Genomic DNA, 15777 nt, shown 5'->3' with positions numbered 1-15777 from the left:
TTATACTCTTGTTCCGTTCCAGGTGCTCCACCACTCTCCTCCTGATAATCTTTTCCATTACTTTGCATACTATGTACGTCAGTGACACTGGTCTATAGTTTGTGTGTGTGTGTGTGCATGAGAGAGAGAGAGATAGAGAGAGAGAGAGAGAGAGAGAGAGAGAGAGAGAGAGAGAGAGAGAGAGAGAGAGAGAGAGAGAGAGAGAGAGAGAGAGAGAGAGAGAGAGAGACCCAACAATTAATATTTACACCAATAACTCATTGCAGTTGTGACTGGGTGTGGACGTGTGAATTGCTCATTACTCTATAATTTGTTCATGATTGTAGCCATGTATAAACGTAAGTAAATGATTCATTATCTTTGTAACTTGTGAGTTCGTTACCTTTGTACCTAGTTCAGCTATCAAAACTTTAGGGGCCCAGTCCCTGGACCCATTATGTACCTCTGATTATTATTATTATTATAATCAAGGGGAAGCGCTAAACCCGTAGGATTATGCAGATATGTACCTCTGAACTCTTTAAATTATTATAATCAAAAAGAAGCGCTAAAGAACTCTTTAAATACCTTTGTAACTTGTCATGATTGTGACCAGATCTACCTGGAGTTCATTACCTTTGTAACTTGCTGTTATCTGAACTTCGGGGCCCAGTCCCTGGACCCATTATGTACCTCTGTAATCTTTTGAATACCGCCCACAGGATGGGTATGGGGTGCATAATAAACCTATTAAACTAACTCGAGGAGGATGCCTGTTAGTATCTTCGTTTTCTCAGCAGAGATAGTCGACTCATTATTATAATCAAAAAGAAGCGCTAAGCCACAAGGGCTATACAGCGCTGCAGGGTAGGGAAGGAAGCGAGGGTATTGGATGGCAGAAGGGAGGAGGGATGATCAGTAGGTTACAGAAAACAGCGGGGCAGGGGATAGTACGGGGGTAGAGGGTAGCAAGAGATTGAAGTAGAAAGGGCTGAAGGTATCAGAATTTGTGAAGTAAGTCAGTTGTTGTCAAAAAGTCAATGAGAGAGTCCGGATGAAAGGTGGGTCCATCAGCGAGAAGGGAAGGTAAAGAGAGAGCAGCGGAGCGAAGACGACGACGGAGGTAAATTCTGCGTGCTCGTTGATAAAGTGGGCAGTCCAACAGAATGTGGCTGACTGATAATGGAGCTTGGCAATTCTCACAGAGAGGAGCAGGGCGCCTCTCCATGAGATATCCATGAGTAAGACGAGTATGGCCAATGCAAAGACGGGAGAGAGTAGTCTCCCAACCTCGACACTGGTGATAAGAAGACGGCCAGTAACCTATACTCGGTTTAATAGATTGAAGTTTGTTGCCGAGCATAGTAGACCAACGTTGTTGCCAACGGGTGTGAAGGTGGGAAGATATTGCAGCAAAATAGTCCGTAAATGGAATACCTCTATATGAAACTGGTAGGTCATGTACTGCTGACCGCGCAGCAGTGTCTGCCTGTTCATTGCCCTGTACGTCAACATGACCAGGGACCCAACAAAAAACAATATCTTTATGCTTGGTAAAGATGCAGCGTAGCCAAAGTTGGATACGGAGGACTAAGGGGTGAGGTGTATCAAAGTTTACAGAGGACTAAGGGTGTATAAATTTCTGTATAGCCTGTAAAGCACTAAGGGAGTCTGAGACAACCACAAATGATGACACAGGCATAGATGCAATACGGATAAGTGCTGCAAGGATGGCATACAATTCAGCAGTAAAAATACTAGCCGAAGATAGTAAATGCCCTCGTACGACGCTGTCCGGAAACACTGCTGCGAATCCTACGCCGTCAGAAGACTTAGAGCCATCTGTGTACACAGCAATGGCATGAGAATGAGAGTGGAAGTGGTCAAGAAAAAGAGAGCGGGAAGCGACCATAGACAGTTGGGCTTTCGAGCAAGGGAGAGAGAAAGAACAGACTCGAACAGCTGGAACTTCCCAGGGGGGTAGGGAAAAGTGAGATGCTACATGAACATAGAAAGGTGGTAACTGAAGAGAAGACAAGAGCGAATGAAGGCGAAGAGAGAAGGGACGGAGTAAACAGGGGCGGCGAACAAATAAAGAATGTCTACTAATATCAGTGACCATTCTATAAATGGAAGGATTGCGGAGATCATGAGAGCGTACATAGTAGCGAAGGCAATGGGCATCACGGCGATCGGATAAGGATGGAACGTTCGCTTCTGCATAGAGGCTCTCGACAGGGGAAGAGCGAAAAGCACCAAGGCATAAACGTAATCCTTGGTGATGAATGGGGTTAAGGCTAGAGAGAGTAGCAGGAGATGCCGCTGAATAGATCTGGTCACCATAATCAAGTTTCGATAAAATGAGGGTGGAATGTAGGCGAAGGAGGGTTCGACGATCAGCTCCCCATGAAAGATGAGCAAGGGTTTTAAGAAGGTTCAGCCGGCTGTGACAAGTTGCCTTCAGAGAGGTAATGTGAGGTTTCCAGGATAACCTACGGTCAAAGAGGAGGCCCAGAAACTTGACTGTATCACGTTCAGGGATACGGGAGCCATAGAGGTACAAAGGATGATCGGAGATGACAGAGCGTCTAGTGAAAGTAATTTGGTGGGTTTTAGTGCTGGAAAATTTAAACCCATGTGTGGTGGCCCAATTGGAAACACGGTCGACTGCATGCTGGAGAGAAACTGTAATGAGGTGACAGTCAGCGCCTGCACAGGCAATAGCGAAGTCATCAACATAGAGTGATGACCAAATATTTGATGGAAGACTAGAGGCCAAATCATTAATAGCAAGGAGAAAAAGTGTTGTGCTCAGAACACATCCCTGGGGGACACCTTCAGCTTGGATAAAGTCCGGGGAGAGCACATTATTAACCCGAACACGGAAATGCCTGTCAGTTAAAAAGTTCTTAAGGAAGGATGGTAGATTGCCTCGAAGGCCTAAGGAGTGGGCTTGGGCTAAAATATTATACCTCCAAGTTGTGTCATATGCCTTCTCAAGGTCAAAAAATATGGCAATAACTGAGTGGTTATTCGCAAAGGCATTACGAACATACGTATCCAAGCGTAGTAAGGGGTCTATGGTAGAACGTCCCTTACGAAAGCCATATTGACGAGTGGAGAGACTGTTGTGTCTCTCTAAATACCACACTAAACGTCTATTTACTAGGCGTTCCATCACTTTGCAAACTGCACTGGTAAGAGCAATGGGACGATAGTGGGAGGCTTCATGTCCCGTAGTGCCTGGTTTGCGGAAAGGGAGAACAATGGCGGATTTCCACAGCTGTGGAAGAACTCCTTGTGACCAAATAAGATTGTAAAGGCGTAATAGGACTGCAAGGGCTGACTGATGTAAATGTTGTAGCATACGAATATGAATGTCGTCGGGCCCAGCTGCCGATGATCGGCAAGCTGAGTGTGTTGCCTCCAGTTCTTGAAGTGTAAAAGGCACATTATACTGTTCTTCTCTGAGAGAAGAAAAGTCCAAGGGTGCTAACTCTCTGGCAGACTTTGAGGAAAGAAATGAGGGGCATAGATGGAGTCCCTGAGAAATACGGACCAGATGATTGCCAATTTCATTGGCAACATCTAGTGGGTTTGCTATATCAACACCGGCAACCCGCAGAACAGGAGCCGGGTCAGGAGAATATTTACCACTCAGTTTTCGTACTTTTTTCCAGACTGCACTCATAGAGGAAGCAGAGGTGATGGTGGAGACATAATCTCGCCAGCAAGTGCGTTTAGCATCACGGATGACACGGCGAGCGATCGCACGCTTCTGCTTAAAATCAAGAAGTCTCTCTGTGGTTCTATTGTACCGGTACCTGCCCCATGCAGCGCGTTTCAAACGTACTGCACGAGCACAAGCAGGAGACCACCAAGGCACGCATTTCTGAGAATGCCTGCCCGAAGTTTGGGGTATACAATTAGAAGCTGCGGTTAAAACGGAGGACGAGAAGAGGTGTAAAAGCTCATCGATGGAGGACGAAGAAGGAACCTCTCTAAAAACAGTTAGGTGTGAGTAAAGGTTCCAATTTGCCTGATCAAATTGCCAGCGTGGGATGCAAAGAGGTGGTGAATATGAAGGGGAAGTAAGAATGATTGGGAAATGATCGCTGTCATGTAAGTCCGGGAGAACAGACCAAGTGAAGTCTAATGCGGCGGAGGAAGAGCAGACTGAGAGATCGATGCAAGAGAGAGTGAGAGTCCGAGGATCAAAATGGGTGTGAGTACCTGTATTTAAAACATGGAGGGGGTGGGTGGCAAGAAAAGCCTCTAACTGAATGCCACGGGAATCACAGTGAGACCCCCCCAGAGGAAATGGTGGGCATTAAAATCGCCAAGTAACAGAATCGGTGGCGGTAATGACGAAACAAGAAAGGCAATATCCGGAATAGATAATGCCCGAGAAGGAGAGAGATATAAAGAACAGAGCATATACCACCTATGCAAGTGGATACGGGCTGCTGTGTAATGCAGCGAAGTACGAACAAATAGCTGATGGTACGGAATATCAGTGCGTAGAAGAAGGGCACTTTCATTAAAGGTCCCATCAGGAAAAGGATCTGAAGAATACAATAAATTATAGCCTGAGATGGGAGAGATAACAGCAGAGTGTAATTTTGGTTCCTGTAAGCAAACACCAACAGGGGAAAACTGGGAGAGTAACATCTGAAGCTCACCCCAATTACCCCTGAGGCCGCGTATATTCCACTGTAAATAGGCCATGATTGGCAATGATAAAGATACCTGAAATCCGCAGGTAAGGGTTCCTACGGACTAGAGGGGTTAGAAAAGTCCACATGCGGAGGCAGTGGAAAACGTTCAAGCAGCGAAGGAATGGTGCGCTGTGAAGAAAGGAGTTGCGCAGATGGAGCAGAGGAGAGAGAAGGAACGGAGGGTGGATCAGTGTCCATTGATGGTTTGGTCTCTGCAATATATTCAGAGATTGCTTCAAGTGTTTCGGAATTCAGAGACGTCGTATGGGAGACAATATTGGAAATGGTAGGGGGAGGATGAGTAAAGATTGGAACTGTAATGGACTGTACCAAGGTAGGGGGGGGGGCGAAAGGGTGGAGGGAACTGGAGAAGCGTGGAAGGGGACAGAAGAGGCAGAAACCTGGGAGGTGGCAGAAGAGGAAGAAACTTGGGAGGGAACAGGGGAGGAAGGTACAGTACGAGGAGGAGGGTGAACCTCTACACTTGTAACAGAGCCAGTGAGAGGGGAAGAACCAGGTACAGAGACAGGGAAGGTAAAATGAGGAGGTGGAAGATGGGTAGGAGGTGTTAACGGACCTTTTTTTGACTTTTGAGAAGTAGAGGGACGATTAGGAGGAGGTGTCATACGAGATCTCGTCGCTACTGAGGCTTGTGAGGGAGAACACGAAGAAGCGAGATCAGACTGAGGCGTTGAAGTAGGGACGTCTGAGCCTAGGACAGCAAAAGAATTAGATACAGGAGTGACTATGGGAGAGGTAACCACAGAGGTGGTTGCAGAAGATGGGATCCCAGAAGTGGGGGGACGTTTTGAAACACGGGAATAAGAAACACGAGGTAGTCTCCCTTGGAGGCGGAGATGAGAAACTGCCATGGCATAAGGGAGACCTTCTGCCTCTTTGAGGTAACGGATTTCCCGCTCGTTTAAGTAGACTTGACAACGGCGAGAGTACGAAGGGTGAGCCTCATGACAATTAAGGCAAGAGGGAGGTCGATTGCAAGACATATTAGAATGGTCATCGGCACCACAGACCGGGCATTCGGCGATAGATCTGCAATATTTCGCTGGATGGCCAAATCGCCAGCAATTTCTACACTGTTGCGGTGTAGGGATCACCTTTCGAACTTGTAACCGATGTCCTGCTACATAAACTGAGGATGGGAGTTCACGGCTGTCAAAAGTTAAACGAGCCACATTGCTAGGGTATCGTCTCCGCCCGCGGGCAGGAAGAACATAAGTGTCTACCTTGAGGATTGGGAGATCTTGGAGTTCCAGCTGTTCAAGAATGTCAGTGCCACATGTCTGGAAATTTTGTTGAACTATGGTATGGGGCAGAATGACGGTACCACTACAAGAATTGAGGGAATGATGTTTTTCAATAGTGACAGGAACAGTATCGATATGGGAAAGACGAGAAAGCTCATGAGCCTGGGTAGCATTCTGTACGGTGATGATGCGTGTACCGCTCTTAAGAGCATGAAAAGAAATATCTTTACCAACATGGCGTAGGAGTGCCTTGCCAATACTGTGGTCAGAAAGATAGGCAGTAGAGGAAGTCGGTCGTAAAGTGAAGAATTTAGTCCATTGTGCAGTCTGAAACTGAGCGTGGAAAGGTAGTGAAGGACGTGTCGATCTTTTCTGAGAAGAACGAGAAGGTGGAGAAGTATCATCAGCAGGTAATTGTCGTTGGCGTGGGAGCAGAGTTGGTCCGACGTGGAATGGGCCGGCGATTCGAAAATTGCCACACCGTAGAGGGAGAGGCCGGAAGCATAGTCAGAGGAGAGCGAAGGTCAGATAAATCGAAGGAGTCAGTCGAGGCCTCAGTACCTGAAGCGGGTGAGGAAACAGCACCGGCAAGAGGTACAGAGGCATGAGGAGTGTCCGAAGAGTGGTCCAAAGACGAGGCGGGGTCAGAACGGGGTGCGGTATCAAGAAGGGGCCCGGGGGTAGCAGGTTCATGGACTAGGGCTGCCATGGTTAGGTTACTTCTTTCTTTTTGTTTTTAAGAAAAAAAAAAAAAAGAAAAAAAAAATAAAAAAAGAATAAAAAAAGGGGGGACCAGGGAGGGATAGTTCCTAGGAGGAATGAAAGGGCCAGAAATCTCCCTCCGTGCCCAAGAGGACCTCAGCACCGCAAGTAGCGCAGATGCAGCATGGAACCCGTGCCATACCCTACCCATCATGCCAGTAAACCGGCAATCCGGGATAGCAACCTCACATCTGCCGAGCTACCTCGGTGGACAAAAGAGAGGGCGGCCGGAAATCCGCCACAAAGCATACCTCCTTCGGCCACCACCCCCGGAATCCGAAAGGTGGCTTCCAGAGATACACCCGTCACCCGAGAGACACCCAAAGCCACCCTCCGGGATACCGGAGAGGGATCGGGACATCCCCAGGCAATCCAGATTCCACGGCAAACTACGCCACCGCCAAGAACCTCAACGGAATGGGATGGACCCCGGTACCCTTTCCCCTACCTAGGAACTAGCGTGCCTGTGGGAAAAAAAAATCCCAAAGGCCAAAAAGGAAGGGCAAAAGGGAGGGGTGGGGAGGAGGAGGAGGAGGAAAGGAAAAAGGGGAGGATGGGATAGGGAACGGGGGATAATTAGGTTCGGTCTGAGGAAGGAGACCGACAGGTCTAATTCCTCAGACCAAGAGCCTCTTCACCACGCCAAGGAGCCCCCCTTGAAGAGGGTTGAGACCAACCTATACGTAGAAGAAACATGAAGGTCATGAGGGCAGACAAAGTAACGAAGACAATGAGCATGACGACGATCAGCTTAGGAAGGAACATTCGCCTCTGCATAGAAGCTTTCAATAGGGGATGAACGAAAGGCACCAAGGGTATCTAACTTAGAAAGAGTTGTAGAAGAAGCCGCAGAATAGACTTGGTCGCCATAATCCAGCTTGGACAAGATTAGGGTGGAATGCAAATGGAAGAGTGTTCGGCGATCTGCTCCCCAAGAAGGATGTGCAAGAATTTTAAGGAGATTCAGCCAACCATGGCAAGCTGCCTTCAGAGAAGGAATGTGAGGTTTCCATGTCAACCGGTGATCGAAGAGGCCAAGAAACTTGACCGTACCACATTCTGGAATACATGAGCCCTGTAAATACAATGGAATATCTGGGATAAGAGGATGTTTAGTGAAGGTAATGAAATGGGTTTTCGTTTCATGAGAAGTGGCCCAGTGGGAAACTCGGTCAATTGCATCCTGAAGGGAGGCTGCTACCAGGCGACAGTCAACGCCTGAGTAAGCTATAGCAAAGTTACCCACATAAAGTGAGGACCAAATATGCAATGGAAGAATGGAAGGTAGGTCATTTATAGCTAAGAGAAAAAGGGTAGTGCCAAGGACACAACCTTGTGGAACACCCTCAGCTTGAACAAAGTCTGAGGAAAGCAAGGTGCCAACACGGACGTGAAAGTCTGTCAGATAAGAAAGTAGCAAGGAAGGTTGGTAGATTACTGATGAGGCCTAAGGAATGGGCTTGGGCTAAAATGTTATACCTCCAAGTGGTGTCATGTGCCTTCTCAAGAACAAAAGACGGAGTGTTTGTTAGCAAAGGCATTTCTCACATACGTATAAAAGTAGAGCAAGGGGTCCAAGGTAGAACGGCCCTTGCGAAAGCCATATTGGTGAGTAGAAAGAATATCAAACGTCTATTCATCAATCATTCCATCGCCTTACAGACTACACTGGTCAGAGCAATGGGACTATAATGAGAGGTATTGAGCCCCGAGGTGCCTGGTTTGCGAAATGTTAGGACGCTGGTAGATTTCCATTGTTGAGGAAGGACCCCATGTCCAATAAGATTGAAAAGATGTAAAAGGACTATAAGTTATGGATGTAGAATGCAGATGTTGTAGCATACTGATATGAATATTATCAGACCCAGCTGCCAATGACTGGCAAGTAGAAAGCGTGGACTCTAGCTCTAAGAGAGTGAAAGGTACATTATATGGCTCCATTCCATTAGAAGAGAAATCCAAGGGCAATTGCTCCTTGGTAAACTTAAATGTGAGCAGGGGTATCGTAAGAGGCAGGGGGATGGGGGGGTACACCATAGAGCCTCTAAAGAAGGTGATACTAACATAAGAACATAAGAAAGGAGGAACACTGCAGCAGGCCTGTTGGCCCATACTAGGCAGTACTGCAGCATCGTTTCTATATAGCCTATTATACGATTACAGAGTACAAACAGGCGTATTTAGGGAAATCAATGGCGCTATATGATAAACTATGATAAATCTATAGTTTTATTTATGATGTTTTGGAAAAGCCCTTAATCGCCCTGGCATCACTATGATCAGTCATCACTGACGTAACATCCTGTGTCTGCTGCACTGCCCACGAGTGAATTTGGTCCAAGTGGTGTAGTATATGTGGCTGGGTTAAACAGACAGAGGGTCAGGTAATTATCATAGCCTAAGCTTTACTTTTGCTTACTGGTGATATCAATCATGTTCATGAATCAAGATATATGAATAGGTGAGAACTGACATTCATGAAATGTTGAAATAACTGTGGTACATAAAAACATAAAAATGGAGGAACACTGCAGAAGGCCTACTGGCCCATACAAGGCAGGTCCTTATCAAAACTACCCCTACCCAAAGCTACCCAAGAATTTACTCCAGTACCCACATCAATCAAACCCAGCCTCTCCCATTCATATATTTGTCCAATCTCTCTTTAAAGTTACCGAAGGTCCTAGCCTCGATCACCCTATTTGGAAGATATTTCCACGCATCCACAACACTGCTCAAAAACCAGTACTTACCTACATCCTTCCTAAATCTAAATTTATCCAGCTTAAATCCATTATTTCTGGTTCTTACCTAGTTCGACATCCTCAGTACTTTATTAATATCACCTTTGATAAAGTTAAGACACATGTGCAACATCTGGTTATCTTTATTGTAGATGTTTTGCCATCCAGTGGCTTTATCAATACAGATTCTAGGACATAATTAGAAGACAGTAGAACTATATACAAAAGATGAAGTAATCAGTCCCTCAGCCTTGGAGTTGGTGTTGAGAGCACCGTGATTGTAGAGATTCTGAAGAAAAGGCAAGGAGACTGGCGTTTATATAGGCATCAGTGGATAGGGACGTGTAGCAGACGAGGGCGTAGTCACTTGTAGGCGGGATTTCCCAGTGGAAGTAGGTCCTACCACAAAGGGATGTCTTATATGAAACATGTTGGGAAGATATCTTAAATAACATGGATCCAAACCAGTGCCTTGAAAGGACCAACTTCCTGGGAGCTGAAGTATGTTCAAGGCATATTCCCCGAAGAAAGAAGAAGTAAACTGGAGAGAGAGAGAGAGAGAGAGAGAGAGAGATGCTCCCTCTATAGAAGACGACGGCAAAGAATCACTGAGCTCCTCAAGAACGCTAGATTATCTGACACACAAAGGGAAGCGCCGACCAGGGAAGGGGAAAGTATCGAACTTAAGTTAAAGGATTCATACAGGATCCAGGAGAGTCAGGAGGAGCTAAAAGCAATTAGTGAAATTGGAAGAAATTTGAAATGTTTCTTCTTATATGAAAAAAAAAAAAAAGAAAAACACATCAAGTATCGTGCCCTTGCTCAGACAAGATGGGGCTTACACAGATGACAACGAAGAAATGTGTGAGATACTGAAATCCCAGTACGACTCTTGTGTTCAGCAAGCCACTAGTCAGTTTAAAGATCGACAATCCAAGTGATTTTTTCACGAATGAGCCTCAACACTCCATCAATGTATGCCAAATTTATGACATTACCGTAACTCCAATTGACTTTGAGAAAGCCATTGACAACATGCCCATGCACTCAACCCCAGGCCCAGACTTGTGGAACTCTGTGTTCGTTAAGAACTGCAAGAAACCTCTTTCGTGTGCCTTAAGTATACTATGGAGGAGGAGCTTAGACATGTTGAAATTCCAGTCACTAAAATCAACGGATATAGCCCCACTCCATAAAGGTGGCAGCAAAGCATTAGCTAAGACTACAGATCAATAGCTCTAATGTCCCACATCATAAAAGTCTTTGAAAAAATACTAAGAAGAATGATTGCAAAATAATTGGATTCCCAAAAACTTCACAATCTAGGGCAACATGGGTTCAGAGCAGGTCGCTCGTGCCTCTTGCAACTACTGGATCACCATGACATGCACTGGAAGAAAAACAGAATGCAGATGTAATAGACAGACTCTGCAAAAGCCTTTGACAAGTGCAATCATGGTGTAATAGCACACAAAATACATGCTAAAGGGATAACTGGCAGAGTTAAATCGGAAGCTGCCACAGTGAAAAGCTCTGTTCCACAGGGCACAGTACCAGCCCCAATCCTCTTCTTCATCCTATCAGACATAGACAGAGATGTAATCCATAGTTTTTTAGTGGGCCTGAAGAAGATAAATTATGTAATATCACAGTCACTAGCGAAATGGTTATCAAACAGATAGACCATTTGAAGCAAAATAAATCGCCTGGTCCTGATGAACGTTTTTCAAGGGTTCTTAAGGAATGCAAAATGGAACTCTGTGAACCTTTTACTAATATTTTTAATTTATCTCTTCAAACAGGTGTAGTGCCTGATATGTGGAAGAAGGCTAATGTAATTCCTATTTTTAAAGCAGGGGGCAAGTCGTTACTGTCAAATTACCCCCCAATAAGCCTAACCTCAATTGTAGGCAAGTTACTAGAGCCAATTATAGCTGATAATATAAGAAGCAATTTCAATAGGCATAATCTGATTAATGATACTCAACATGGTTTCACCAGGAGGCATTCCTGCCTATTTAATTTATTAACCTTTTTCAGCAAAGCTTTTGAGGCCGTTGATCAGGATAAAGAATTCAATATTGTTTATTTAGATCTTAGTAAGGCTTTTGATAGAGTACCACATCAAAGACTGTTAAGTGGCTGCTCATGGCACTGGGAAAAAAATGCTGTCTCAACATTGACAAAACCTACTTCATTCAGTTTGGAAACAGAGCTACAGATGTCCCTCTTAACATAATGATAAACGGATCACATATCACAAAGCTCACAGAGGGAAAATTCTTAGGAATCCACCTTGATAATAGGCTCAAATTTCAAACACATGTACAACAAATTTCCAAGAAAATTTCCAAGACCGTAGGCATACTATCGAAGATACGGTACTATGTTCCACAGTCAGCCCTCCTGGCCCTATATCACTCACTTATTTACCCCTATCTCACCTATGGAATTTGTGCATGGGGCTCAACAACAATAAACCATCTCAGACCATTAATTACCCAACAAAAGGCTGCAGTCAGAATGATAAATTCCCACTACAGGCAGCACACTCCACCAATATTCAAAACTCTAAACCTACTCACCGTACAAAACATCCATACTTAATATTGTACCTACTACATACACAGAACACTTAACTCGGATATAAACCCTCCCCTCAAACGTCTCCTTACCAACCTCAACAGAACACATGACCATAACACAAGGCACAGATCACTCTTTGATGTTCCTCATGTCCATCTCACACTATGCAAAAACATTGCAGAGTCACTTGTTTGCACAGAACTGCTTAATGCCTCAAATGACGTAGTGGAAGTTTTAGCAGTAAAGGTCGAGAACCAAAACCTAGTCATTGTGGTAGTCTACAAGCCTTCGGATGCAACATCCCAGCAATTCCAGGAACAGCTGTTAAAAATTGACCACTGTCTGGAAAATCTTCCAGCTCCTGCACCCAACATCTTGCTCCTGGGGGATTTCAACTTAAGGCACCTAAAATGGAGGAATATAGCAAATAATATTGTTGCAGTAATAACACCAGGAGGCAGCTCTGATGAAAACTCACACTCACACGAGCTTTTAAATCTCTGCACAAAATTCAATTTAAACCAGCAAATAATAGAGCCTACTAGACTGGAGAATACACTAGACCTCATATTCACTAACAATGATGATCTGATAAGAAATGTCACCATATCAAAAACAATATACTCAGATCACAACATAATTGAGGTTCAGACATGTATGCGAGGAGCCCCAGACCGACAAAATGAGACTAGTCACGAGGGAGCATTCACCAAATTCAACTTCAATAACAAAAACATAAAGTGGGACCAAGTAAACCAAGTCCTAACCGATATAAGCTGGGAAGATATACTAAGCAACACAGACCCAAACTTATGCCTAGAACAGATTAACTCGGTGGCACTCGATGTATGCACAAGGCTTATTCCTCTAAGAAAAAGGAGGAGTAGATGTAAAATAGAAAGAGACAGGCGCTCCCTTTACAGGCGACGGAAAAGAATAACAGAGCGGCTAAAAGAGGTCAATATATCTGAAATGCGCAGGGAGACACTGGTCAGAGAAATAGCAAGCATCGAACTTAAGCTAAAAGAATCCTTTAGGAGTCAGGAATCGCGGGAAGAACTAAAAGCTATAAATGAAATCGAAAGAAACCCAAAGTATTTCTTCTCCTATGCCAAATCAAAATCGAGAACAACGCCCAGTATTGGGCCCCTACTTAAACAAGATGGGTCCTACACAGATGACAGCAAGGAAATGAGTGAGCTACTCAAGTCCCAATATGACTCAGTTTTTAGCAAGCCGCTAACCAGACTGAGAGTCGAAGATCAAAATGAATTTTTTATGAGCCACAAAATTTGATTAACACAAGCCTATCCGATGTTATCCTGACGCCAAATGACTTCGAACAGGCGATAAATGACATGCCCATGCACTCTGCCCCAGGGCCAGACTCATGGAACTCTGTGTTCATCAAGAACTGCAAGAAGCCCCTATCACGAGCCTTTTCCATCCTATGGAGAGGGAGCATGGACACGGGGGTCGTCCCTCAGTTACTAAAAACAACAGACATAGCCCCACTCCACAAAGGGGGCAGTAAAGCAACAGCAAAGAACTACAGACCAATAGCACTAACATCCCATATCATAAAAATCTTTGAAAGGGTCCTAAGAAGCAAGATCACCACCCATCTAGAAACCCATCAGTTACACAACCCAGGGCAACATCGGTTTAGAACAGGTCGCTCCTGTCTGTCTCAACTACTGGATCACTACGACAAGGTCCTAAATGCACTAGAAGACAAAAAGAATGCAGATGTAATATATACAGACTTTGCAAAAGCCTTCGACAAGTGTGACCATGGCGTAATAGCGCACAAAATGCGCGCTAAAGGAATAACAGGAAAAGTCGGTCGATGGATCTATAATTTCCTCACTAACAGAACACAGAGAGTAGTCGTCAACAGAGTAAAGTCCGAGGCAGCTACGGTGAAAAGCTCTGTTCCACAAGGCACAGTACTAGCTCCCATCTTGTTCCTCATCCTCATATCCGACATAGACAAGGATGTCAGCCACAGCACCGTGTCTTCCTTTGCAGATGACACCCGAATCTGCATGACAGTGTCTTCCATTGCAGACACTGCAAGGCTCCAGGCGGACATCAACCAAATCTTTCAGTGGGCTGCAGAAAACAATATGAAGTTCAACGGTGAGAAATTTCAATTACTCAGATATGGTAAACATGAGGAAATTAAATCTTCATCAGAGTACAAAACAAATTCTGGCCACAAAATAGAGCGAAACACCAACGTCAAAGACCTGGGAGTGATTATGTCGGAGGATCTCACCTTCAAGGACCATAACATTGTATCAATCGCATCTGCTAGAAAAATGACAGGATGGATAATGAGAACCTTCAAAACTAGGGAGGCCAAGCCCATGATGACACTCTTCAGGTCACTTGTTCTATCTAGGCTGGAATATTGCTGCACTCTAACAGCACCTTTCAAGGCAGGTGAAATTGCCGACCTAGAAAATGTACAGAGAACTTTCACGGCGCGCATAACGGAGATAAAACACCTCAATTACTGGGAGCGCTTGAGGTTTCTAAACCTGTATTCCCTGGAACGCAGGAGGGAGAGATACATGATTATATACACCTGGAAAATCCTAGAGGGACTAGTACCGAACTTGCACACGAAAATCACTCACTACGAAAGCAAAAGACTTGGCAGACGATGCACCATCCCCCCAATGAAAAGCAGGGGTGTCACTAACACGTTAAGAGACCATACAATAAGTGTCAGGGGCCCGAGACTGTTCAACTGCCTCCCAGCACACATAAGGGGGATTACCAACAGACCCCTGGCAGTCTTCAAGCTGGCACTGGACAAGCACCTAAAGTCAGTTCCTGATCAGCCGGGCTGTGGCTCGTACGTTGGTTTGCGTGCAGCCAGCAGCAACAGCCTGGTTGATCAGGCGCTGATCCACCAGGAGGCCTGGTCACAGACCGGCCGCAGCCGCAGCAAGCAGCAACAAGGCTGCTCCTACATCTTGCCGTCCCCTGGGCCTATCCGAACTCCAGTGATGGCCAAGTTGGCAAGTACTGCTGCAACAACATGCAAGGAACCTATAGTGACATAAAAACTGACGGTGACGACAACGAAATGGACTAAATTTGACAAAAGAGGGACCGGCATTCAAGTACCAGACCTGCTGCCAGACGTGAACCAGACATGAGACGTTTTCCACTACAATGAAATAACTGACCTCCATATCAACTGCACCAGTGCTTAACGGGAAGACAACATGGCAGAAAACTTGATCAACTAAATCTCCAAGGAAATGACAGGTCTGTAGGACTTGTTTCTTCAGTGCCAAACGAGGGAAAGAATTGAGTATTTAAACATGGCTGACCGGCATCCAAACAGCCGCTACTGCCAGACGTACAACTAGCGAAGTGAAATTCTCATCTTTACTGACGTTCATCTGTTGACAGTAGCATCATATCTGTACCACCATCATATCACCTGTACCAGTGCTAACGAGAGGGAAACACAGGAGACATCGTCAAATCAACAGTACAAAACTCCAAGGTTATAGGTCGGATATCCCTCAGTGCCAGTCGTGAGAAAGAAGTGAATAGTTAAACGGTCAAGGTTGATGTTTTGGTGGCTGACCTATATTCAGCTGACCAGTGTACAGTGAGAGAATCATAGCAGAAAACGCCAAATATATCTATAAACTCAAGGAAAGTCAGGTTGTAGGTGGCGTTACTCCCCTCAGTGTT

Source organism: Cherax quadricarinatus, chromosome 17 (assembly GCF_038502225.1).
Source record: "Cherax quadricarinatus isolate ZL_2023a chromosome 17, ASM3850222v1, whole genome shotgun sequence".
NCBI classification, from domain to species: domain Eukaryota; kingdom Metazoa; phylum Arthropoda; class Malacostraca; order Decapoda; family Parastacidae; genus Cherax; species Cherax quadricarinatus.
The sequence above is the reverse complement of the archived record's forward strand: the minus strand, read 5'-3'. Positions refer to the sequence as shown.